This window comes from Myotis myotis, unplaced genomic scaffold, assembly GCF_014108235.1.
Source record: "Myotis myotis isolate mMyoMyo1 unplaced genomic scaffold, mMyoMyo1.p scaffold_m19_p_15, whole genome shotgun sequence".
NCBI lineage: Eukaryota > Metazoa > Chordata > Mammalia > Chiroptera > Vespertilionidae > Myotis > Myotis myotis.
Window position 1 is genome coordinate 5,923,906 of NW_023416319.1, and position 27,269 is coordinate 5,951,174.

The 27,269-nt window shown below is 49.4% G+C and overlaps 1 long non-coding RNA gene across 1 annotated transcript; it reads right to left on the bottom strand.

Annotated features, from left to right (window-relative positions):
• Positions 1-14,682: 14,682 nt before the first annotated feature.
• Positions 14,683-21,972, bottom strand: LOC118670258. The gene is made up of 4 exons (XR_004972266.1): positions 21,434-21,972; positions 20,357-20,437; positions 19,350-19,531; positions 14,683-15,059 (listed from the first exon to the last, which is right to left on the bottom strand). It is a non-coding gene; the product is annotated as an uncharacterized LOC118670258 (long non-coding RNA).
• Positions 21,973-27,269: the final 5,297 nt, after the last annotated feature.

The window sequence follows — 27,269 nt, forward strand, 5'->3', positions numbered from 1 at the left end:
ATAAAAACTAAAAAGAGATAGAGCATAAAAAAGTGATATGTATGGACATTTTATAAGTTGTCATTTCTTTTTCAAGGGAAATTCTTTAAAAGGAGGTGGAATGAACACATGTCAGTTTCAGGTGTACAACATGCTGATGGGATATTTGTGTATATTGCAATACAGTCACACAAAGTCTAGTTCGCATCTATCACCACACATAGCTACAGAACATTTTCTGTTGTAATGAGGACTTATGAGATATAGTCTCTTAGCAACTTTCAAATATACAATACAGTACTTTTAACTATAATCACCATACTGTACATTACATCCTCAGACTTATTTATTTTATCACTGAAAGTTTGTACCTTTTAGCCCCTCCACCCATTGCACCCCCCTTGTAAGTGATCATTTCTGACTTTTTGAATCCTTTTGGAGACGATGCCCCGTGTGAAGATTTCTCTGCAGGGAGGCCGGTACTTCTCCACCGGATCAAGCCTGCACATCTTTCTCCAAGCTGATTTCTCCTCATGGAAGTCACCCACGTATATCAAGGGCTCCCTGTGTTACGTTGGGCATCGTTGTAAGCATTTTACATATATGATCTCATTTAAGCTTCACACCACGCTATGTTCAAAAACAAATTTCCCAAGCTCAAAGCCTTCATATATTTATTTGTTTGTTTAGAAATAGGGATTGAGTGTCTGCTATTGGCCAGGCACTGCACTGCGTGTGGAGGATGTGAAGATGAAAACAGGACACCAAGCACATGTGGGAGATATGGACCCACAGACACACAAGCCCAGTGGAGCGTAATCAGAAGGAGGCGGGGCGGGCTGGTTAGCGCTGGCTTCTGGCCCAGGGCCTTGCGGTGGACTGTCAGCCCCATCACTGACCACCGGTGCCCTTGGGTCACACTTGCCTATCCGTCAAGTGGCAATAATAATACTGACAAGTTGTTGCAAGAACAAAAACAAACCAGCATGTCAAGCATAGAGCACGAAGCCGACATCTAATATATACTTAATAAATAAATAGTACCTACTTATTATTCTTATTGGTACTATTCCTGTCACTGCTGTGACAATTAGGACAAGTGTTATGGAGTTATAAGAACTTTCAGAACAAGCAGTTTCCACCCCTCATCAGTGTCGCTCCTCACAGATTTTACCGGATCTTCCACTGGTTTCTGAGGACCATCTGCAGACCAGGGCTGAGCAGCAACCACAGCTTTCGGTCTGTGGAGCGAGCACCTTGGCCTCTCTCGTAGCGAGAAAGACTGACCTGAGGTTGTGTTCTTTTCCTTTTCTTTTTTTAAAATCTTCATCTGAGGATATTTTTCTATTGATTTTTAGAGAGAATGGGGGGAGGAAACCGGGGGAGAGAGAGGGAGGGAGGGAGGGAGAGAGAGAGGAAGAAACATCCATGTGAGAGAGACACATCAGTCAGGGATGGAGTCTGCAACCAAGGTACATGCCCTTGACCGAGAATCAAACCCGAGACCCTTTGGCCCCTGGGACGATGCTCTAACCACTGAACAACACTGGGTCAGGCGATTGCGTTCTTTTTCAACGTCTATGTTGTTTAGCATTGTGTGTGTGTGCATGAAAATGTCCTTTCTCCATAGAATTACAGAGACAATATATACATTTGTGGACGGATACTAATGAGATTACTTGGCAATAGTGCTTCCCTGCCCCCAACCTTAACTTTAAACATAATTTTGTTGCTTTACTAAATCTGGGAACCCTTGGGTTATACAAAGTATTCTTTTCAGCCAAAGCAAAAGTCAACTTTCTTCCTAGAAAAAGTGAGGTTTTGGGGGGAGGGAGCATAGTATTTGTTTGCATTTTTCTGTGGCAAATGCCTTCTTCTGTGGCAGCGGGGCTTTTGAATAAAAGACTCATTTTTCTAAGTGATGCATCTGCTTTTAATGTCTTAAACGCTGGGAGGGAGCAGACATATCTTTCTGGTCTGGGTTTTCTTAAATAGCGAGAAGTCTTCATGATAAAGACAGCAGCCATCTAATAGAGAAATAACTCTAAGACAAAGTGCCCTGGCTGCCCGACGTCGCCTCCCTGACAACCTATAAATGGGCCATATTGATGAAGTGAACGGGACTCTCTGGTCATTTTCAACTGGAAACTAATAATCCCCGTCATGATATCAGGCGTGCAATAACCTCGGTTAAAACTAGGTTCATCAAATAAATCACTCAGGGATTTTTCTATTTCTTTCTCGGGACGCATTGCACATCTGCTCAATGAAAGGCAGGGAGAAGCAATATTTCTTTGATCAGGATTTTTTTTTAATATTCTGTATCTGTCCCCGGGGATGTGAGCTTTTCAAGTGGGTGCAGAGAGCCCATCGCTTTCTAATGAATGCAGAGAATTTATGAATTTGAGCTATAAAATCAAATCTGAGGGATTTTTCGTTTATCTCAACCTATATTTTATAGGAGGAAATAAAGTGGACCACAAGGCTGTATTGTGCCCCGTTCACTAAATCTCCTGACCCCTGGTGACCTTTTCAATGCGTTCCATTTGTGGCCACATATGGGCGGGGGATGCAAACAGATGATCGCTTTGTACTTCTCCTCCCAATATGTCTAAATACATGTAACACTTTTCATACCCTCACGGCCGCGGACAGTCAGAGGTTGGCCGGAGCGTCAGACATCAGCCTCAGCTAATATTGTCAGATGTTAACATCCTACTGACTCCGTTAATACGTGCTAGGTCTTGGATGAATTTTTTGAAATTTGTAAAATGGACATAGTTGTCATCCTGGGTCCTGGGGATCTGACAAGCCCTAGGTCCGCTCTCCGAGTCTTAAGGAATTCTGAATAGAAGAGGTCTTTTCTGCTTGTAAAAGAGAAAATACCAGACAATGTCTGACTAGGGAAGCGAAGCCTTCCTGAATGTGGGGCACATCGAGAATGAAAAGGTGGAGGCTCCAGTCTGCTCTTGGTGGTCCGTTCTACCGGTGCCGAGCGGAGGCGAGCGTGGTAGAGAGCACACAGGGCTGGGGTCCAATGGACCCAAGTTCAAATCCCAGGTCTGCCACCTGCCTGCTGGGTGGCAGGGCAATTATGTAAACCTTGAGTTCCTCATGGGTGACTTTGGATAATGGTGCTGATCTCATCGAATTTAGTGAAGAATGAAATGACGTAAGGTTTAGGAGACACTTGGCATCTTGCCTGCGTCATGGTTGATGCTGAATGAATCCAGGTTCCTTTCCTTTTCCTGAGTTCAAGGCTCAGCCTTGCAAGCTGTGTGACCCTGAGAGAGGTACGGAGCCTCTCTGTCCCTCAGCTTCCTCCTCGGAAAATAGAGACTATTATAGAATGTATCCTGCAGGGTCGTTATAAGGGAGCTAATGGGCACAAGCACCGGGAACAGTGCCCGAGTTACAGCGGGTGTCATTTATTATTGTTTATTATTACTTTTTAAAACAGTCTTCCTGTTATTTCAATGATCATTATTGTTCCTCTTCTTGCTTTTTTTTCTCCCACTTCTATTTCTTCATCTGGAAACGGAGGGGGGTGGCCAGACATACTTCCTTCCCTCCCAGCTCCAATCTGTGGAGACTGATATGTGAAATGACATTTGTAAGAGCAATTGACCTCAGGAACCCTAATGCAATGTGAGGTAGAAGTCTTGTAATTTGCGTTTTCTACCAATGCTTTTTCCTCCCAGGAGTAGCAATCATCATCATTTATTGAGTGCTTGCTATGTTGCCTGACATATTTGGTTTTTAATTTTTTTTTTTGTTTGGAATAATTTAGATTTACAGAAAAGTTGCAAAGAGTGCAGAGTTCCCATGTACCCTTCACGAGGTGTCAGTTTTCACTAATGTGACCATCATACATTACCACGATCGTCCGTCTAAAGCAGGGGCGGGGAACGTCCGGCCCGAGGGCCGTATAAGGCCCTGCCAGGCATTAGGGGTGAGTTAATTAAATGCTTGCCCAAACATAGCAGGCTGATTTTTAAGTGGGTAATTGTATATGGCTCGTGAATTATGTTATAATTTCCACCCCCCCTGTGTAAAGGAAAGAACCAGGATCTCTGTATGACTATGAACTACACTCTGGGCTTTAACGGGATTCCACCATTGCCCCGCATGAAAGCCTTCTTTTTCTATTCCACAAAAAAGGTAGCCATTTTTCAATCTTCTCTTGTTGTTCACTACCTTGACAGTTTTGAGAAGTGTCTGGTGTTTTGGAGGATGGCTTTCCATTTGGGTTTGCCTGATAGTTTTCTCGTAGTGAAACGATGGGGTTGCGGGAAGAATACCACAGAGGTGAAGTGCCCCTCTCATGCTATCACATCACTGAGACATCGTGATATTCCTGTGACATCATGAGTGACGGCACCTGCCACACCTTTAATGCACAGCCCGTTGTGTGGATCGGTCACAGGTGACCCCCTCCACAGTCGAGGGATGCCTGCGTGGCTTTCAGCTTCGGCGACGATGACTAAAGCCCCTGCGAACATTCTCAAACAGGGTTTTGTGTGCACATAAGCTTCTCCGTCACGTGGGTAAATACCGAGGAGTGGGATTGTTGAGTCATATGGGGAGTGTATGTTTAATTTCATAAGAAATTGCTAAACTGTTTTTCAAAGTGCCTGTATCATGTTGTATTCCCCTAGCAACGTATGAGATCAAATTCTCCATATCTCTGCCAACACTTGGCATTTTCAGTGTTGTTGGTGGTGGGTTTTTTTTTTATTTTATTTTATTTTTTTTGGCCTTTTTAATAAGTGTGTTGTAGTTTCTAAATTGTGGTTTTAATTTGCATTTCCCCAATGACTAATGATTTTGAGCGTCTTTCATAAGCTTATTTGCTGAATAACTGTCTTCTTCGGTGAAGCTTTTATTAAAATATGTTGCCCATTTCCTTAAAAATGGGTACTTTGTTTTCTCATTATTGAGGTTTGAGAGTTCCTTGTATGAATGTTGGATACGAATCCTTTATTAGTTGTGGGGTTTGCAAATATTCTTCCTAATGTGTTGTGGGGCTTTGGTGTTGCTGCTGTTTTGTGCTTTTTTAAACATTTCGCTTAACTATCTTTTGAAGAGCAGGAGTTCTTCATTTTGATTTTATCCATTCCTTTCTTTCATGGATCATACCATTTGGCGTTGAAATGGTATTTGAAACATTTGCTCTCCAATGTCACAAAGATGTTACCGCTTCTTCTAAAAGTAGACAACTCAGAATAAGATCTCAAGCCACCAACCCAGCTCCCAGTGGGGAGCTTTCACCCTCAGGGGCCCATCCCAAGGGGAACCCTCACTTTGTCCAAAGAGATAGCATTTCAGAAATCAGTAAACAGCCAAGCATCTCCAAGTTGGACCAACATTAAAGAAAGATACATTCTATCCGACTGCTCGCTCATGTTTCAAGATGCCCCTTACAGCATCTCTTCGCCTCGTATGGAGTTGGCTTTCGTGTGAGCCCAAGCATGTTTTCTGAAATTTAAGCATTTTCAGGAAGAACCTGATATGACCCAGCTGAGCTGTAAGACACCTGTTAGGCCTGTCCCCCAACACCAGAATGACAAAGGAGGTCTGCCAAACACAGAGGGCCTTGAATTAGTCCAACAGAGCACACCTTTGTGGGGGCCCTCGGGGACTCTGGCTTAATGAATGAAAAAGAGGGATTTATAATTAGCCCAGCAATTGTGCCTGAATGGGTGTTTCCAAAGTGATTGAAATGCACGCCTTACCCACGTTGAAAAGTGCCTATCATTCTAATTATACGGTATATGGGTATAGAAAACCCATTTTCTATAGACAAAGGAAAAGGGGTGGGAAACAGCTATTTCTTAGGAAACTACTATGTGTTTAGCATGTTGCGTTCATGATGTCATCTAAGCTTCACAGAGGCCCTCCCCCCTCCCCCCCCCCCCCCCCCCCAGGTAGCTAGCAAATTCCAAATGGGTGGGGCTCAAAACTGAGGTTTGCTATATATTTGTTTCTCCCAGAAAAAAAGGACACATTTCCTCGAAACTGTACCTGCCCCATAGAGTTATTATAGTCCATTGTGAGTGCCATTTAAGTGTACAGTGGGGCCTTGACTTACGAGTTTAATTCGTTCCGTGACGGAGCTCGTAACTCAAATTACTCGTATGTCAAATCATAAAGTGAACGAGTGAGACACGTGATGCTGGGCTGATGTTGTGGCGTTCACTGTGACGTTCGCTGCGCCAACTCGCGGTGGGGTATCTGAAGCCGGCTCGTAACCTGAATTTTAGCTTGCAACTCAAAGCAAAAAATCGGCCTAGAGACGGCTCGTATCTCAAAAAACTCGTTAGTCGGGACACTCGTAAGTCAAGGCCGCACTGTATAATGAACAGCCACGTCCTGGAACTTCATAATTGTACAACTCCAGCCAAGTTAGGCGGCCCTGCTGTCTACCCCACCCTGGCCCCTAGCCCTCTGGGAGATGAGATCAGGTGTTTTTGTGATGTTTCTACCAAGAAATATCCTTAACATCCCAATGTGCAGATTTGCCAAGTAGGTTCTGAAAAGCCAGCGAGAGGCAGAGACAAGAAATGCGGTTCCGGTTTCAGGGAGGAGGGAGCAGATAGCAGCTACCCCACGTGCAATGCACCGTGTCCCAAATGGACATGCAGACCCCATGTGCCCTCCTCAATGCCTCTGAGCTAGGAGGACATTGAGGCTGCTGGAAATGATAAGGCATCTGAAGTCATCAGTTACTAAGTGACAGAGCTGAGCTCTGATTCACTGAAGATGATACAATTCTCCTAGAGCCAGATTCCTCTTGGCTGCGAAGCTGCCGGTCTTTGGCGCCCTGTGTGCCATTCCGCTTTGCTCTGCTCTCTCACACGGAGCCCTGAATGGAGAACACACGTCCACCCTGCCATTCCAGAGGGTAGCTGAAGAGGAAACTGAGGCAGAGATGTGCCGTGGGGGTGCAAGAGGCTTGGTGGAGGAAGAGGAGGCTGGGGTTCTTCCTGAGCAACTAGCCTTCCTCCTCCCACCAGGATGTTGGCTCCAGAAATAATGGAGGATGACGATGGTGGTAACGCTTTGATTTAAGGACTGGTTGCTGTGTGCCAAGCCCTATATGTGAGGACGACTAGTATTGACCCCAATTTACAGATGCAGAAACCGAGGCACTAGTTTACCCTGAGTAAACCAGTCTACCCTTAGTCAGAGCCCGTAATCACTGCCCCATCCACAGTGCATCAAGGGAGAGCTGTTAAAGGGAAGACTTTAAATTGTGGCTCATCATCCCAATGTCACCCTTCTCTGGACATGAAGCCTCCAAGCTGTGGCGTCCAGAAGCCATGGTCTCCCCGGCACCTGCCACCTGTTCCCAGAAGCCTTGCCTTGGAATGTGCTCCTCTCTCCTCTGGGCTCCCAGCAGGGGTGACACGCCCCTTTGTCCTCATGCTTCTCTGTCACCTCCTCCGCCAGCCCACAGTCGGCCGAGGGCAAAGGCCACGCTGTTTTGATAGGACCTGCTCACTCCTTGGCACACAGCAGGTGCCAAGAAAGTAAGCTCTGAGTGGACTGAGCTGGGGATGAGACTGCGACAGGGACCCATCCCAGCGAGGGCGGCTGCCGCGCTGCTGCCCAGCCCTGCCCCGTGGCCTCTTTCTAAGGATGCTGGGATCTGAGCCCCAGAAGGCTGGCTAACATGGCCGGCGCCTTAAGTCCAAGCTATTTGTTTCTTCCTTGGGGCTTTGCATGGGACCAAGCTAGCTTTGAATTCCACTCTGCTCCTTCTTGGCTAATTGGCTTTGGGCAGCTCATTTGACTTCTGCTTCTCAGTTTCCTAGTCTGGGAAAATAGGTATAGTGATGCATATGGGTGTGGTGAGGATTAAGTAAGATGGTGGACATAGCAAGAATAGGGCCTGGCTCGCTGCTCTGAGCTGTTGGCATCACTTGCATATGAAGCCACACCGAGGACCTCCTCCTTGGGAAAACCCAATGGGCTGGAGGGCCACCCCATCAGGAAACTTGACCCAAATACACACAGAGTTCCCTCAGGGCCCCACAGCCCCCGGCAATGGTGGCCCCCTTCCTCTCTCACTCACAAGCCCTATATCAGGGGTCCTCAAACTACAGCCCGTGGGCCACATGCAAATACAAATATTGTATTTATTCCCATTTTGTTTTTTTACTTCAAAATAAGATATGTGCAGTGTGCATAGGAATTTGTTCATAGTTTTTTTTAAACTATAGTCCGGCCCTCCAACGGTCTGAGGGACAGTGAACTGGCCCCCTGTTTAAAAAGTTTGAGGACCCCTGCCTATATTGTTCAGGGTTGACTCCCAGACTAGGAGTGAGGACTCCCCAGAGTACATGACTTGGATGGAGGGGGGCACTGAGTCACCCACCTATGGGGCCTGCCCTGGGGAATTCCCAGGAGTGAATTTCTGGCTGATCCAACCAAGCCGACTGGGGTGAGGAGGAGGTGGACTTTTCCCCTGGATTACTTTTACCATCATCTCCAGTCGATCATTTATGTCCTAACCCTTTATCGAACTCCTACGATATGCCACGTGCCAAGTAACCTCCAGGAAAAGGGGGGAAAGAGACAGGTAAATAACCACAATCATGCCAACCAGGTGGGAATGATTTAAGTAACAGGGCGGGAGGAGGCAAGATGTCAGGGATAGCTTTAGAACATTGGTTTTCAACCTTGGCTGCACATTAGAATCACCTGGGAATCTCTTTAAAATCCTGATTTCTGGGCCTCATCCTCCGGAAATTCTGTTGCTTCGTTACTAATGTTGTGGCCCCACCCCATAACAAAGAAACAGAATTTCCGGAGGATGAGGCCCAGAAATCAGGATTTTAAAGAGATTCCCAGGTGATTCTAATGTGCAGCCAAGGTTGAGAACCACTGATCTAGAAGGAGGGCGCCTCTGAGGTGAGATATGTTCCTCTCTTACCCAACTTCCATGAATGGCTAATTCATGACCAGGGAACAGGGAGGACCAACCCTTGATTGTTCCAACATCTGACCATGGGGCTTTGCCTCGGGTGATGAGCAAGGGGTCCGGAGTCAGGCGCACTCAGGATGAAATCCCTCCTCTACTACTTGCTCATCTGTAACCTTGGCCAAGTGCCTTGGCCTCTCCAGCCTCCGTGTGTCACTTATACAATTAGGACAACGGTAGCACCTGCCATGCCACAACGTGAGATAATGCAGGGAGCACGTTGGCACACGTGGAAGCTGTTTTGATTAGGAGTAGCCTGCTGGCCCTTTAACACTCTACACAGCTCAGGTGGGGTCCAAGCCGGACTTCAGCCAGGAAAGCTGCGTGACTCCTCGGGTCAGCTGAGCCCGGGGCCTCGGAAAGAGCTGGAAGAGAGATTCTTGCACCTTCCAGGGTGTGGAAGAGAAAGGCTCAGAGAGGCCAGACTTACAATGATGGAGTGAGTGAGAAGACAATAAGGGGGGGAAGGAGGGAGCTTCAAAAAGAAAATTGGAGTGAATGGGGGAAGCACAGGGCCCGGAGACAGAAGCGGACGGATGAAGTGTGATAAGCAGATTATGGGCTGCTGAGAGCTGGGGTGGGCAGTGAGGAGGGAGACGGTGTTGAAGGGGAGGGGAGAACTTTGCTGCGATAACCAGATGGATCAAAGGTAATGAAGTGTGAAGGGGAGCGGGTGTGTGGGGAGCAAGAGGGAAGCGCATGCGAGCTGTGCTGGCCAGCGTGGCTCAACCCCGGGCCCGGAGAACCGGGGAGTTGGCCTACAAAGGCTGTGTGTGCGTGTAAATGATGTAAGTGATGCCTGCTGCGTAGTGTGCGTGTCCATCCAAACAGTTCTACTCACTTAAAGGGCCCAGCACGCATGACCTCAGGTGTGCAAGAGCAATGTGATCTGTTACCTGTGCAAATATCACCGATAATACCGAAGGCCACAACAAGTATCCTCGCTAACCACTGATGACGGGCTAGCCACTCTGCGATACGCCTCAAACGCATGTGATGTTCTCAGTCGTCACCATCATCTGGTGGAGCTGGCACTATTCTGTTCCCATTTTAAAGATAGGAATCGAGGCACAGAGAGGTTCGGGTGCCTGCTCAAGGTCACACAGCTGTAAGAGGCAATTTCTAAAATTAGTTTTGTTTTGTTTTACTTTTTATATGTTGATTTAAACTTACAGAAAAGTTGCAGGAACAGTACAGGAAACTTCCAGAAAGCCTGTACACAGATTCCCTGAATGATTACATTTGACCCCATTTGCTCGTCTGACATCCCCTCCCTTCCTCTCTCTCTCTCTCCCTCTCCCATTGAACCTCCTTATCCCTAAATACGTGAATGAATACTTGCCAAAATCAGAAAATTCATTTGTAGTTTGCTTTAATCTGGAACAGTTCCTTAGCCTTTTTCTTGGCCTCAACAATTTTAAGATTATGTGCCAGTTATTTTTTGTAGAATGTCCCTCAATTTGAGTTTGTCTGGTGTTTTTTTATGATTAGATTCAGGTTATGCATTTTTGGCAGGAATACTACGTGATCCTATGTCCTGCTAAGCATGCGTTATTTCTTTTTAAATTGAAAGGAAAATGCTATAAAAAAAAATGGTTTGATAAAGGAATACAGCCTCTCTCCCCACCGGTCCTTACTCCCTTCGTCCTCCAAGGACAGGAACCATGGCCATGTCTTAACCATCTTGGCGCTCTTTGCAGCGTTCAGTATTCATCTATTTTACATTTTATTTCATTCATTTTTTGCCAAACGTTTCTGGAGCACCTACCACCCCGTGCTCACTTTTTAATTTTCATTTCATCTCCTTCATTGGCCACAGCTTTCAGAGCGCAGGCTCTGTCTGAGCCTCTGTCTGGATTGTGCCCGAGCACAGGAGACAACTGCATATTTGCTGAATTGAATTGTGCTGTCCTGCCTCGGCCTAGCACAGTGGTCGGCAAACTCATTAGTCAACAGAGCCAAATATCAACAGTACAACAATTGAAATTTCTTTTGAGAGGCAAATTTTTTAAATTCAAACTATATAGGCAGGTACATTGTTATTAACTTAATTAGGGTACTCCTAAGGCTTAGGAAGAGCCACACTCAAGGGGCCAAAGAGCCGCATGTGGCTCGCGAGCCGCAGTTTGCTGGCCACAGGCCTAGCAGATCTGTGCAGCCACCCGGGGGGTTCCTCCCTCTTTAGTGGCTTCTCGGCTATTCTTCGCTACCTCTGTCTCCATGCTGAGGACATGCCATCAAAATGATCTGTCTCCCTGATGTGCCTGAGCTCCTTGAGGAGAGAAACCACGCTACATCAGCCTACAGCTCCCAGGAGCCCAGCCCACGCTCCAAATCAGTGGTTCATACACGTTTGCAGAATCAGTGGCATTTCCATAACCACCCAGTGTGGAAGGGTCACTTTTCACCTGGCTCATTCTGTTTTGAAGAGCCTTCAATTCTACATATAAAGAAGCCAAGAGCCACCCAAACGCAACAGAAACCCACGTTTCACACACAAACACACACACACCTTGCTCTTTGGATGGGATTGGGTGTTCTCATCACTAATATTTGTACGTGCAACAGTCCATGTTGCTCTTGCACACCTGAGAGGATGTGTGCTGGGCCCTTTAGGGGAGTGGAACTGTTTGGATGGGGGGACTTAGTTCAGAGTGTATTTCTTTAATAAAAATGGCCCACGGTGCCCCAAACTGGCTAATTCTTTGCTTCAGGTACCTCAGAAATTGAGCATCAGATTGTGTTACTTAAACCAAAGTGACTTAAGAGCAGCAGCCCCCGCTCAGAGCCTAATGTCTTCCTCCCGTAACTCGCAGTTGTCCTGGTAACTTTCTTTGCTTTTAACTCCAAAACCAGGAAAAGTAAACAGGAATGAGCCACTTTAAATTAAATCTGAGAAACAATTCTATTTTGACAATTTAATTGCATTTTTCTCCCAGCCTAACTTTCTAAACAAGATACTGCCCACATCAAGTCCGCCAATTGTATTTTTAGATTCCTTTGCAATTAAGGAAAGTGTCCCTAAAAAGAGACAAAGTAATTGGTGGACTAAATGGTTCTTTCTTGAGGGAACTATATGAGGAATGAGTGCTGAGCCATCACATCCACAATAATTAGCTCTGAAACCACGGAGGACAGATGGAGACACCCCCCCACCCCTTGAAGCCATGATCCTATTCTTCACACTCTCCCTTCTGCTCCACGTTCTGACCCAATCACACGTCAGGAAATGCCCTGGCTGGCAGAGTCGGGTGGGCTCGTCATCCTGTGCTCTGTGCACCCCGAGGTGTCTTCAGGGGTGGCCTCCTGGGAGGGGTCGCCCAGGCTGAAGAGAGACCAGCCTATCTTGGGATGTGACTTCAGCATCTGAGAACTGAGGATGCATTTGGAAGCTCATATGCCGCCGTGAAAATGCCAAAAGCTGATTCCGCGGATTCAGTGGGGTGGGAGAGGGAGACGTGATTAACTAAAAAAAGGAAGGTGCCAAATGGTACCATCTCAGTTGGTACCATCAAGATGTGCACATGTTGAAAACAGGCAGAAAGAATGTACCTCAAAGCATTAACCCCCGGATGGCAGGGTACATGGTGGGCTTTCCTTCGTTAGCCTTTTCTTTGTAATCAGCAAATACGGGGCATCACACAGATCTTTACAGGGTAGGGCTGCAGTACATGTGGTTGGAGCCAAGCTCAAAATGATGACCTTCACAGCATCGATATTTGATGGTGCTTATTATGGACTGACTTGTGTCTCCCCAAGTTCCATATATGGAAGTCCTAACCCCAAGTCCTTTAGAAAATGGTCCTACCTGTAGACAGGGTCTCTAAAGAGGTCATCAAGTTAAAAGGAAGTCATTAAAACCAGCCCTAAGCTGTTCTTACTGGCGTCCTTGTTAGGTGAGGACACAGACATGGAGGGAAGAGGACGTGAAGACACGGGGAGAAGATGGCCAGCTGCAAGCCAACGAGAGAGGCCTCCGAAGACAGGTGAGCTTGGGCCTCAGACCTTCAGAACTGTGAGAACATCCATTTCGTTGTTGAAGGTGCACAGTCCTGGGACTCCGCGGTGGCAGCCCGAGCAGACTGATACGCACCGCTCATGAGAAAGTTCACGGCGTCGGGGCAGTTTTATGAGCACGTGAGCCAGCCATGCTGGTGCACAGGGCCCGTGCTCAGAAGGGCCCTGCACTTGTCTCTGTGCTCTGTCGTTTCTGTCTTCAAATTCTTGATAGTTTTTGAACAAGCAGCCCCACATTTTTATTTTCCGCTGGGCCCAGATTATTTACTCAGTCCTGACTGTACCCATTAATCCGTGTATGCTTCCACTCTTCAAGGTAGGCCAGTAGGTACTCCTTTGTTTGCTAAGCATTTATTGAGCACCTACTGTGTGCCAGACACTTTGCTCCAAGACACAGAAGATCTTGTCCTTAGGAGCTGAGCTGAAGAGGGAGAAAGGCATGTAGACAAACACCTCAGTGTCCCTATGTGGGGGAGGCAAAGGGTCATGGGAACATCCTCAGACCAGATAGCTTCATACTAAACTCAGCCACATATTCTACCCCATACCCATTCTGGAGACATTGAGGCTGACCTGCCCAAGTGCAGCCAGCTGGTCAGTGACAGGCTCAAACCCTGGTCTAATGTCTCCTTGGTCCATGAGGCCACTCCATCCCCAGAAGTGCCCTTTGTGGTTTCCGACAGAGTTAACGTACAGACCGAGGGATCACTGAGCAGGTATGTGGTATATTCACACCTGAGGATCAGAAGGCGGTGGGTACACTGTGAGATCATTTTAGAGGCCCATGTCTTCAGCACGGGCTCTCGAATCATGAAAGGTGGACAGGGCATGTGAGGACAGAGACAATTGTAGGACAGAGAGCCTGAAACCAGGGGCAGAGGTTCCTAAGAGGACATTAGAGTTAGCCTTGAATTAAATCATTTCAGAAGCAACAGTGTCTGGGTTTGTTCCTGGGCGCAAGAACCCCTTTTGAGGGTGTATTAATGCCCACTCTCTACCAACTCTTGAAGTGGTAGAGACTAAATCATTGATTTCCCAATATCGGCAATATCACTGATACAAGAAAGTTCCATGCCCAGAAGTTATAAAGACAATATTAGACCAAAGTCTGCTTTATCAGCAACTACTAGTATAACGGGGTTAGGGTGCCGACCAATTGCAGAGTAAAGATTTCTCTTATAACTTACCAGGCCCCCACATACGTGGCTTTCAATTTTCATTTGACTCTTGAACTGCGGCTAATTGAACTGCATGGGTCAGTTGAAAAACATCCGCATATAAGTGGACTCGTGCAGTTCAAACTCAGTTCAAGCCCGTGTTGTTCAAGGATCAACGGGAGATGGTTTATTTCCATTGAAAACAATGCCCTGTTTACCGTGATCCCCTCCTCCCCTGTCTGATGGATTTTGTTCAATATCTGAGCATGCCTTCCTTATCTGGCTCAGAGTTCTGCCACTTTATTTTTTTAAAAAAATATGTTTTTATGGATTTCAGAGAGAGGAGGGAGAGGGAGGGAGAGACAGAAACATCAATGATGAGCGAGAATCATTGATCAGCTGCCTCCTGCATGCCCCCGACTGGGATCAAACCTACAACCTAGGCATGTGCCCTGATTGGGAATTGAACCGTGACCTCCTGGTTCGTAGGTCGATGCTCAACCACTGAGCCAATGGGGGCCGGGCGGGGAAGGGTGAGTCTGCCACTTTAGTAACCTTATTACTTAAGATACCTGTTACTTAAATATGGTTAAGAGATGGGTAAGATTAATCCTTTTCCAAACTCTCAAGCCAGTGAAACTTTGTCGTTTTTATTACAGCAGGAATGAGGAACCATGTGCTTTCACCTGCACCAAGCAGTCCTTGAATCCGCGCTCGCCCGGCCAGAGGCGCAAAGGGTTTCCGTCCCCCGCTGGCTAGTTCAGCACCGTTTCTTCTCATATATCAACCCCGTTCAGGCCTGTTAGCCTGAGTGCCCCACAGGCCATCGAGAAGTGGCACCAGACTCCATTATAACGTCTCTTAGCACTTTCTGCACATCCACGCCATGCTGGTGGGATACCTGGCTGGGTGAGAGGCGCCTGCAAATGGGATTCGAGACATAACATCACCTTGCCTGTCCCCTCCAACGGGCGAGGGAGAAGCGGGTCTCGCTAAGCAACCAAGCCGGTCCTTTGACTTTCTCAGGTCTGTTGCCACAGCCCCCCACCCCTCATTTCCACTTCGATGGGTGAAACCAATACTTTCCAAGCCAGGGCTGACACCTAAGGGACCTCTGTATAGGCAACTAGGGAAACTGAGTCATGGTGACATAGGGCCCAGCATCTTTATGCACAAGCTCTGATTTCTGGGTCCCGATGGTGATGAGCACGTGTGTGTATGTTTTCTTCCACCTCCTGCCAGAAGAACACGGCAGTCTAAAGAGAGGGTACACGGGGTTCCAGGGAAGCTGGGGACATCAGTTGACCAGGGCATCTGGGCCAGGCAGGCAGTAGAGGGCCTGAACAGTTTATCTCTCTCTCTCTCTCTCTCACACACACACACACACACACACACACAGGGAGTCATGGGCCTTGCCTGTCCAAGTTCAGTAGAGTTGACAACTCTGAGCATCACTTGGTACCATTTGGACCTTGCCCGAAACCCCTCCAACTGTCCCAGGCAGGAGAGAAAGGCCCTCTGCTAATTACCCCGCGGCCAGCTTTCTGCCCCTTTGAAGTGCTCGCTTTGATGTGATCTAATTCCGCTGCCAGGCCCGGCTGTGCCCAGATTAAGCACATAATGAGCAATTATCAGCTGGGCTTGCGGAGTGCGGCTGAGGCAGCCGAGTGGAAGCGCTGCCTGCGCCCGCCACCGAGGATTCAGGATTCGTCCGCCGCCAGCTCCCTCTGGGGCTGGGTTCTTTCCCAAACCCCTCCCCTCCCCACCCCTGCCCTCCAGTGATGGTTTTCCCATCCGTGAAATGGGGCTCGAGGACCTGGAGGACACACTGCTTCAGTGGCTGCTCATGGCACAAGGGAAATCCTAGGAGATACGTCCTCGGCCAGCACGGAGCCTGAGAGGTCAAAGTCCTCTAGGAGCTGCGTGAAAGGCCAGGGATTGACCTCCTAGCCTCAGTCCCCCATCGGGACAGGCAGGACCCTGGGGAAGCCGCATTCGGGATTGTCAGCTGTCAATGGAGCTCCGTGCCTGTGTCTAGCTGCAGTTCAATCCACTGAGCTGCTGGTGTAACCCGGGGGTTCCCATTTTTGGTCCCACAGGGCAAAGCGGGGATTGATGGGCTTATAATATGATAACTGAGGCACAGACAGAGTGATCTGCTTGTCTGTCTGCTCTAGCCTGGCCGGCATGGCTCAGGGGTTGAGCATCGACCTAGGAACCAGGCGGTCACGGTTCTATTCCCGGTCAGGGCACAGGCCCAAGTTGTGGGCTTGATCCCCAGTGGAGAGCATGTAGGAGGCAGCAGATCAGTGATTCTCATCATTGATGTTTCTCTCTCTCTCCCTCTCCCTTCCTCTGTGGAATCACAGGCTGCTCCCCAGTGGGGGGAAATACCAGCCAGAGGGGAACCGCCGCCTGGCCCAGGAGCAAGGGCTCCGCTAAGGAGCTGGGTCCTCAGGACACTCCTCCTGCTCTGACTCCCTTCAGGCCTGAGAAGCAGAGCTCCCTGGAGAAGGACAGGGACTTGCCTCTGGGGGTTCCCTCTGCCTTCCACCAGGTTGACCTGCAGAAACCCTCGTCCTTCGGGAAGACCCCCCGCCCCCGCCACCCCCACCTCCCCGGGGCGGCCAGGTGGTGTGTCTGAATTCCCAGTGTCCCCTCTCGGGCCCTGGTCTCTGGGTCTTGCAGACGGTTCTGTCGGGGCAGCTGAAGGGCTCTGTGAGCACCGGGGACACAGGCCACACCCTGCTCACCCTGCCCTCACAGCTACATAGTAGGAGCCTTCACTTTTTTCTCTTTTTTAAAAATTTAAGCCAATGTCCTGAGATCATGTCAAGAGCAGGATTGGTGGAGAGGGAGTGAGCCCAAGCGTCTGGGGTGGAGCCACTGCCACAGAGGGAAGCACTGAGGGGAGGCCACCTCCCGCTGGCCTTGGCCATCTTGAAGTTCCAGAATGTTCCACGTGCTTTGCCTTGGGGAGCCAGCCTTGCCTTCACTCCGGCCTCCCTCCCGACCCTCAAATGAAACAGATTCTGTCCCGTTCCTACTCCTTCTCACTCGCTGTTCTTCCTTCCTCCTAACCACATACCCCCACTCGAGGCCCGGGGAACTCGGCTCCCTTCGTCAGAGAGGCCACCACCTCGCTGCCCAACCCAAACGGGGTCCCGCCTCATCCCACGGCACCTTTCCTTGTCCTTCATGGCCTCGTCCCAGTTCCCCCGCAGACACTGAGCTGTGGGAATATCTGATTCACGCTCATGTCAGCAGCCACAGTCAGACACCTCACGAGGGCAGTGCCCGCCCTGGCCCAGCCCAGCCCAGCGCCCGGGGCTCGGGCAGCAGGCGCTGGGGAAGGATTTGGTGATGGATGAATGAATGAATGAATGAATGAGCGTGACCACCACCGTTGCTGGGGCCCAGGTATCAAGTCTACCCTGAAGCCCAGGATGTGCAAAGAGGGAGTGGGTCTGCTTGCTGTCTGCTCAAAGGAGACCCCCCCAAATCACGTGAGCCTCAGCCCCCATTACAGCTTTTCTCCCAATAAACTCAGGTTGTGTTCCAGCGGGATTGTAACCACAGCCCAAGCCCACAAAATTCCCTTAAAATAAAACACCCGCCCTCTCCCCAAGGGGGCAGTTTTAGACTCTAGCCTCCTTTGGGAAGAGTCACCATCACCTACACGCCCCCTCCTCTCCTCCCCCCCCCCCCCCCCGCCCCCAGGTAGCTCAGCCACCAGAGTGGCCCTCCCAAACCTGAAACCATGGTCACCTCAGGGGAGGCCAGAAAAGGTGGGGGGGCAGTGAGGAGGGGGAGCAAGCAGGCAGTTTTCACCTCTCAGGATCTGACATGATTGCCTTTCTCTCCTCGCCCTGTGGGTGGGAAGGTGTGTTATGAGCCGGTGGCCTCAGGCTGGGCCCGGAGATGGAACAAGTCGCACAGTTGTCGGGAGCAACTTAGCAGGTCCTTCCACACCCATCACAACTGAGGCCTGGAGCAATCCACAGCCCGCCAGCGGCATTTACACAGGCGAAGGCGGCCTGGAGTGGGGCAGTGAGGGGCTGCGAGGGGCAGCGAGCCGCTGCCAGGCCAGAGACCAGGGCCAGACCCCATGTTGCAGAGACAAATGAGGGTAATAGCACCGATGAAAAAAAGGGCAACCCTAGCTGATCTGACTCAGTGGGTAGAGCATCAGTGAGATTAATAATATAAATTAATGAGATTTTATAAATTAATAATTCAAACCTGTGGACTCAAGGGTCCCAGGTTTGATTCCACTCAAGGGCACATGCCCGGGTTGTGGGCTCAGTCCCCAGTAAGGGGTGTGCAGGAGACAGCCAATCAATAATTCTCTCTCATCGATGTTTCTATCTCTCTCTCCCTCTTCCTTCCTCTCTGATATCAATAAAAATATATTGAAAAAAAGAAAAGGGTAGAGAAAACCCTGCCCGCCTCGGGGCAGCTACAAGGAAGGGCTGTCCAGGAGGATCCTCACCCATGTCCCCAGATGCCGGGGAAAGGGCCACAGGCCTCCCATACAGCCCCATGGGGAATGCCTTTTCTCCACGTCCATGGTACCAGGGACAGGGCCTGGCCCCTAGAAGGTTCGGGATTGCTTCATCTAGTGGTAAAAAATGGAGAAAGGCTGCGTTTGGGGTCCGACAGGTTAAGGCTCAAATCTAAACTTGGTCACTTGCTGACCAAATGACCTTGAACAAGTCTTTATTTAATATCTCTTAGCTCAGTGGTTCTCAACCTTCTGGCCCTTTAAATACAGTTCCTCATGTTGTGACCCAACCATACATTTATTTTCGTTGCTACTTCATAAATGTTGCTACTGTTATGAATCGTAATGTAAATATCTGATATGCAGGATGGTCTTAGGCAACCCCTGTGAAAGGGTCGTTCAACCGCCAAAGGGGTCGCGACCCACAGGTTGAGAACCGCTGTGACTTAGCTTGAACTATCTTCGGCTTCCTTGGGGACTGAATACCTTATGAGGTTCTCAGGATAGTCATGGGTAAGGTAGGGGCGCTCTCCGCGTGTTACCACGGCACACACGCCAGCACCCTTCTCCATGGGATGAGGAATACGTTCCCCCGGGCAGAAACCATGGTCTTAAATAAGATTCTCTCTCTCTCTCTCTCTCTCTCTCTCTCTCTCTCTCTCTCACACACACACACACACACACACACACACACATTTGTACTCACTGTTGACCACTGCCTCCCTTCAGTCCAGAACCCACTTTCCCCGCACATCTTCTTTGCTTATTTCTTGGACAGAAAATTACAGCCAATGATTAGATGAGAATGGAAGACAGAGCCTGAGTTTGGAAACGTGCTTCAGAGTCGGCGCATTTTTCCGCACAGCCTCGCCTGACAGACAGGGAGTCCTGTTGGAAGGAAAAACACAAAACAGGTGGACGTAAGGAAGTAAATGGCCTCGCGGCCCCGCCTGCCCAGGGGTGAGCATCTGGCCCGGGGTGTCTCCGCGTGGCTTCTGCTCACTCTGACAGCAGCATGCAAACAGCGCCCGCGGCCTTTGGAGATGCTGGTGTGAAGGTCGGTAAAGTGGTTTTTCTTTTTCAAAAAAGGGGAAATTCCATCGTGATTACCAATCCTCTATACTCCATAGAGAAACCTGGCCATTCCAGCTGTTATATTGCCACAGGTTTCTCATTTATACCTGCCTCTCTAAGGAGGATTTGGCATGAGTTACTCTTACATATAGAGTATTTGCATATATATATGCAAATGATGAAGGGAGGATAGACGTGCTAAAATGAAATTAATCCAAAAATTCGGCCATAAAATTTGGAGCAGTTGCTACAGTGGGGCGATTCTGATATTAAAATGCCCAGGGATGGAGAGGTGGACTTTAATTACGCTCATGTAAAGACGTTCTTTTATTCGCCCCCAAGCCCCTTGCCCAGAGCTTTCTGGAGGCACTTGCGACCCTATGTCACTAATCCCCCACGTGTCGGCGTCTTGCCTCGGGTCACTATTTTACAGTGAATTTATTTCCTGGCACGAAATTACTCTACCTTATAGCCACAGCCTCTGTCATCTCTCACCTGGGATTCTCCTAGCCCAGGTATGCGATAGCTCCCAGGTCTGGGGTAGCAATCAGCCCATGAAGAAGGCTGGGCTAAGCATCTTTGGAAGACATATCTGCTCAGTGAAATGTTGAGTTGTCCCTAATTCTGTTGTGTACTCACCATCCTGAGTGCTTTCATCCACAAGGGGGACCTGCCCTGCCTGTGCTTCCGCTGGACGCCAGGCAGACGTGACTCTATGATCTGCAGAGAAACCAGTACATCCCATGGACCAGCCACATGGAGCTTTTGTTTTCCCTTTTATCCCTACAGACTCTTAACGCGAGTTCATTACTAGGAACAATGGAAACGAAGTTGTACAGTTCTGGCACCTCATAACAGATCCAGATCCACCCGTCTCCCCCTTCCTTTGGTGGTATGGATAGCAGCCCCGGGTTTGCAGCCCACCCCTGGCACTCACTAGCTTCGTGAACTTGGGCAAACCTTAACCTCCCTCAGCCTAGACTTTCTCGCCTATAAAACGAAGTCATAACAAATATCCACATAATCGAGTTATTGTGAGGATTAAATGAGAGAAAGTATATAAAGTATCTAGCCATTTCTTGCACTTAATAAAAGTCAGCTGCCGTAATTTATATTATTAATCTCAGGACGATGATGACAATACTTTAAAGCAGTGGTTCTCAACTGGGGACAATTTTGCCTCCCAGGGGACATGTGCAATGTCTGGAGACAGTTTGGGTTGCCTGAACTCGGGGACTGTGGGGGAGCCGGGGTGCCACTGGCACCGAGTGGGTGGAGGCCCGGATGCTGCTAACCTTCCCACAATGTACAGGGCAGGCCCCAGAGCAAACTGATCCAGCCCAACACGTCAACAATGGCAAAGGGTGAGAAACGCTACTTTAAAGCACAACAATGCCTTGTTCCGAATTTTTACGCATTCTGTTACATCATCTGGACCAGCGATGGCGAACCTTTTGAGCTCCGCGTGTCAGCATTTTGAAAAACCCTAACTTAACTCTGGTGCCGTGTCACATATAGAAATTTTTTGATCTTTGCAACCATAGTAAAACAAAGACTTATATTTTTGATATTTATTTTATATATTTAAATGCCATGTAACAAAGAAAAATCAACCAAAAAAATGAGTTCGCGTGTCACCTCTGACACGCGTGTCATAGGTTCGCCATCACTGATCTGGACAAGCCACAATCTTTTTTTAAAAAAGGAGGGAAATACCTTTGCCGACTGGGAAAGTGTCTGCATGATTTGGCACGGTGTGCTCCAGCCTCGGCGCTGCCATCTGTAAAGTGGCCGCATCCGCTCGCTGGTTTCTGTGTCCTTCTGGCTCTGACCCTGTCTGCGATTCTGGTTTTCAACAATTCCCCTTTGTGCACGGAGAAGAGGGGCCGGGCGGACCCCTGCTACATTCTGGATAAATAAGAGCACAATTGAATTCCTTTGGGAAATAAATCATCTTTTCATATAAAATCTTCTGAAGACCGTTCCGTGAAGAGTAATAGATCTGCCAGTCCAACACCTGCAGGGTGGGCAATAATTTACTTGGCCCACGACTTGGAGGCAGGTCCTGTTGGTGATAAATGGCCCAATTAAGCATCTGTTAATCACAGCATTATCTCATCGGAAGGTGGAATACCTACTTCTCTCAAGCAGTTTCTCAGTGAGATAACATCACAAATTCCCCGAGAGGCGAAGGGCATTGAACAGCACCGGGGAGGGGCATGGGGGGAGCCATGCCCCTCTCGGGGGCTGCAACCCTAAAGGTTGCTGGGAATATCCTCTGTGCCCCATCCCAGCCCTTCCCCCACCAACCTTCCTATAACCTCGGCTCCTGAACTCTCCTGTTCGTCTGAGGCCTTGATAATAAAGCAACATCTGCAAAACCTACAAGAACTTTACTGCAGTTAATTGAGTAATTGAAGCAAGATGCAGGGAGAGGTGATCTATGGGCCTGGGTTGAGGGCCGAGAAGGGAGACAACGGATTTATTGCAAAGGCCGTGGGCGGCCTTGGGTCCAGGCCCTGGTTCACGGGAAGTTTGAGGTCATGTGGGATTAAAATATCTTCAGAAACAAATGGAATAATTTGACTGAAATCTCGGGAACGCTGTGCCAGCTTATGCCAGGAGGCCAGGTGTGATTGATTTACCTGAGCCCACCGCATTTTTTTGATATCTGCTCCATTAGTCTAAATTTATAGATTATTGAGCAAATGGCTATCCCTTGTCCGTGTCTGTCTGTCTGTCTCATCCTGATTGTTACATGAGGCCTGGCTTTTGTAGTTCAAGATTAAGTAACGTTATGCCTTAAAAAGACTGGAGCCCCGGAAACTACGCAGGAGGTGAGCAGGGCCAAGGATATTTACAATCTAGTGGTTATATTTGCTCCAAAGAGGCTCGTTCAAGCCAATGAGCACTTGATGGTAATATCTTCTCGTAGTAACCTGAATAAACCCGTAAATCTTTACATGCAGGCGTAATTCACCACCTTGAAGTCATTGGGCACGATGCAATATATTTGCTAGCTTTGCAGATGCCAGACATGCACATTACAGAGACATAAAATCGCCCGCGTGAGCGCCTGGCATCGGAGCTGCCCCGGGACTCGCCCGAGCACACGCCCTTCGCCTGCAAGAGGATCGGCTTTGTGGAAGGTTATTGCTCCTTTTGTAGTTTCTCCGCTGCTTTATTAAATCCCCAATTCCTTGCAAAACTGTACAATTTTAATAACTCAAATCCGCGTGGATCATAAAGCTGTCTAAATATACCTCGCACCCTGGGTATCAGACGGATCCGTGGGTGATGATGTCACTGGACCTGATTAACCGGAACAGGTCACCGACAAGATTTTATTACAAGTGTCATTTAGATTTCTGACAGCTTTACAAGGCTTAATGGCTTTTTATTAAATACATTGTGTTCAAGGAAGCTGACAGTCGGGGATGCCTTGTAAATACAATGCCGTGGAATTTCCTTAGAAGCCGCGTGAGAGAAAGCAGAAGGAGCAAGGGACGTCCCTCCCTGTCCCCGGTCCCACTGCTCAGGAGGCCCGGAGGTCATTGTCTGCTGCGACTAAAGACAGATGACCCCCGGCCGCTGCCCCCACCAGCTCTCCCAACCCAGCAGGTCTGCCCCAGGTCAGCCCAGCTGTTTTCATCTGGCACACCCTCCAGAGAATTAAATTCCTTGGCCCAGAGGGTGACCCACTCTGGCTACACTCCCCCAACCTCCCCCCTAAGCCAGGCCCTCTCCTAGGAGTCAGGGAGGCTGGCCTCCCTGAAATTCCTGTTCTCTGTGGGTGGACTGGCCAAGCGGTGTTTGCTTCTGCCCAGCAGTTCACTGGACCCACTTGGAGAGCCGGGAGGAAGGATGGATGGATGTGCCCTAGCCCATTGGTCGGCAAACTGCGGCTCACGAGCCACATGTGGCTCTTTGGCCCCTTGAGTGTGGCCACGAAGTTTCAATCGCACTGTACGTGCGCGCCCGCACGAGGTATTTTGTGGAAGAGCCACACTCAAGGGGCTGCAGTTTGCCGACCACGGCCCTAGCCCCTACGGCCATCCCAGGTGCTCAGGGCCCTGGCGAGATTACCTCATCCCATCACGCCTCCACCTAGCGGGGCAGGTGTTTTTCCCCGCCTTTAACAAGCGAGGAAATACAGGTCCAGACAGATTCGACGAGAGAGGGGCAGGGGGAAAGGGGCGCTGTGGCATTTCATGGGCGCCAACTTGGGAGGAGTGCGGTTCTTTCTTTCTCGCCCCACTCTCTGAAGGACGTGCTAGGCCCCAGCTGTAAAGATGGGGACATGGAGGCCCACGTGACTTTCCCCAGCCCTGTCACTCAGCCCAGACCGCGGCACCGTCACTGGTTACAGCAAGAACAGCCGCCCCTCCCGGCGTGTGCTTTTTGCCTGGGTTCTATCCGAAGTGCTTCCCCTTGAATTCTGACAGCAGCCCTATAGGGTCGCATACTGTTCGTATTATCCCTGCCTCACGGGGAGAGCCCGATGCTCACGCAAACAGTCAGTGGCAGAGGCAGGATTCGAACCCAGGGAGGCTGTGCTCTGAATGCCTGAGCACTGACACGCCGAGCCTCCCCAGCTCACAGCGGATCGGAAAAGCATGTGAATCCGGAACACCTCTGGCTTCTGTACTGCCTCCACCTCCTTGTGCAGGCATCTTCTCGCGAGATTTTCACAGCTGCATTTGCAAGGCAGCGAGACGAGGAGTCATGACCTCCATCTTCCAGATGGGAGAGCGGAGGCAAACAATTTTCTCCCGTCCCCGTGGTCCCCCCGCCTGCAGGCCTGGACTGGGCTCCCGGGGTCTCTCCCTGTAATTTGTTCACCATTTCTGATCTCTGGGGCTTGGGAGTATAATTTTACGTGAGGGTTTGGTTTCTCAGACTCCAACTGTGCATGGACTCATTTTAAAGGAAAAAAATAATTCATAGATTATGGAGAATTTATCTCGGACCCCACTGTGCGTCGAGGCAAAATGGAAGGCTTCTTCGACAACGAAGCAAGTTGTTATTGCAACAGAGAAGATGTGTTTAGATGTCTGGTTAAAGAATTCTTTTTGATATTCTTAAAATAAGATATGATCTTTCTAAGCTTGTTTGGGACTTAATGGCTTTCCAAGACTACGTCTATGGGCTGCAGTTTGAGAGTCACTGAATTAGGGAGAACTGCGAGGTGGGGTCATTTGAGAAAGGCCAGGGCAGCCTGGAGGGATGGCCACGCCAGCCTGTCTCATCCATCATGTCACCTCTCAGCCTGAGGGAGTGGACACCTGGCTTGGGCCCCTGTGCCCACCCCCAGCGTTTGGGTGGCAACTTGGAGCTAATTTCCAAGGCACTAAACCCGCCTCCCTTGCGTGGCAAGCCAGCACCTGCCCCGTTCTCCTTGGGGGCAGGTCGAGTTCTCCTGTGTGTTTCCTTTTCCCCCCAGAATAAGTGCCACCTGTGGACCAAAATCTCAGGGTGGTAGGTTCACCTTCCAACCGGGACATTTAGGAAGTAGCTCGTGGACTGGAGTTAGAAAGTAGGCACCACTTGTATGAATAACAGGATTCATCTAAATTTGATGGCAACTTGCTGAGCAACACATTTTCATACATTTTCTAAAGGGGGCTCCACGCCCAAACCCTCTCTTCTGTGTGAGGCTCCCGCAGCCACGTGGAAAAGACACCCCTTGACAGGAATCAGAAATAAGTGAACCCCAGCTCCCTGCTGAACATCACACTAAACCTGTGAGCCTCAGCGTTCAGCTTAGTAAAATATGGGTCCTATCGGGCTTCCCAGAGGGTGGCCAGGAGGGGTGAATGAAATAACCACGGGGTCCACAAAGGGCCCAGCACAGAATAAAGGCCAGAAGCTCCCGTTTCACCCCTGAAACTCACTGTGACATCAGAGGGGGTCCTCTCCATTCCTGGCCACCCCCAGGGCAAAGCAGTCTGTTTGGACAAAAAGGATGCTGCGGCTAGCTAGGGCCTAGCCAGTTTGGCTCAGTGGGTAGAGAGAGCATTGGCCTGTGGACTGAAGGGTCCTGGGGTCGATTCCAGTTAAGGGCACATACCTCGGTTGCAGGCTTGATCCCCGGTCCGGGTCAGGGTGGATGCGGGAGACAACTAATCGATGTGTCTTTCTCACATCAATATTTCTCTGTCTCTGTCTCTCCCCCTCCCTTCCACTCTCTCTGAAAAAAATCAATGGAAAAATATCCTCAGGTGAGGATTAACAAAACAAAAAAAAAGAAGAAAGAAAGGAAAGGATGCTAAGTGCCAATTTTTTGGAGATGGTGTCAGATGTGCCATGAAATCATAAGCAATACTTTTCCCCCATTTCCCTCAGCTTTTTTCTTGGGTCAACGTTTACCTGCCTGTAGTCCCCATGACCCAGGGACTCCAGGTAGAGCCCACAGTTACTTAACGCCGTATCTACGCTGTTAACTCCTAGTGTTTCTAGACTCGATGGCTCCTCCCGCTCACCTTGCCACTGACTGCATGGGACGCGGTCAGAGCGCGGACCAGGCTAGGGGACCTCTCCTCTCTGCTCCCCGCTTTCTGTCAGGCAGCGTTGCCTTCAGCGCCTTGAAAAGGGTTACGTGGATTCACCTGAGCAGCACTGACAATGATGGGAGGATGGGCAGGAATCAGGACCATACTATCCATGCTGATGGGCCCACCTTCCTGCCAACCGCCCAGTGAAGGGAGGGGCAGGAGAGGATTCGGAGAGCCGGGCATTGCCCACAGACAGCACCTAACTGCTCGGGGGGCCTGCCTCTCCCAGGAACCCTTATGCCTGCTCACGTCACCGAACAACTGCAGAGCCGCACAATATTCCAGCCCCCACCCCAGTCCCCCCCAATCCTGAAGGCGTGTCTCAGCGATGGCTGCACTTACCTGTCATGCTTCCACAGTTCCTGACTCTTCCATGTATCAGCCGTGTGACCTTGCACTTATGATTTACTCTCTCTGAACCAACCTCAACTTTCCCATCAGTGAAAATGGGCATAATGATGCCTACTTCTGAATGAGCTACATTAGTATGGGAAGTCCCGCACCAGAGCCAGCGCATAGTCAATGTTCAATTAACTTAAAAAATAATGATTGCTAGAGGACGTTCATATCGCACACCTTTTTGGAAAGAATGCATCCCATTGGGCATAATGAGTACCTCTGCCTACCTCACCAGGCCTCATGAAGAAAAAAAAATAGTCCCCATCACTCAGGCCAAGACGTCTTGATGGTTGACAGACGTGCATGGCACCCAGGGCCACCCACCATAGCTACCAGGTTGGGTGAGGAGCCTGCACAACTTCGTGGCTGCTCTGGGCCAGCTCCTGCTCTGTGTCCGGGGAAAGTTCTTTCTCGATTTTCAGTCCCCAAAGCCATCCAACTCTATCAGTTTATGTCTTAACAGACTTGAAAAAGGAGCACCCCATCTGTCCTCCCAGACCTCTCCTCCCTGTGACTGTCTATACGTCCCCGGGAGTTCCCACCTCTGGGTTGGGGCTCAGGGGTTCAGGCTCAGACAAATGTGGGGAGGGCCCTGCCTA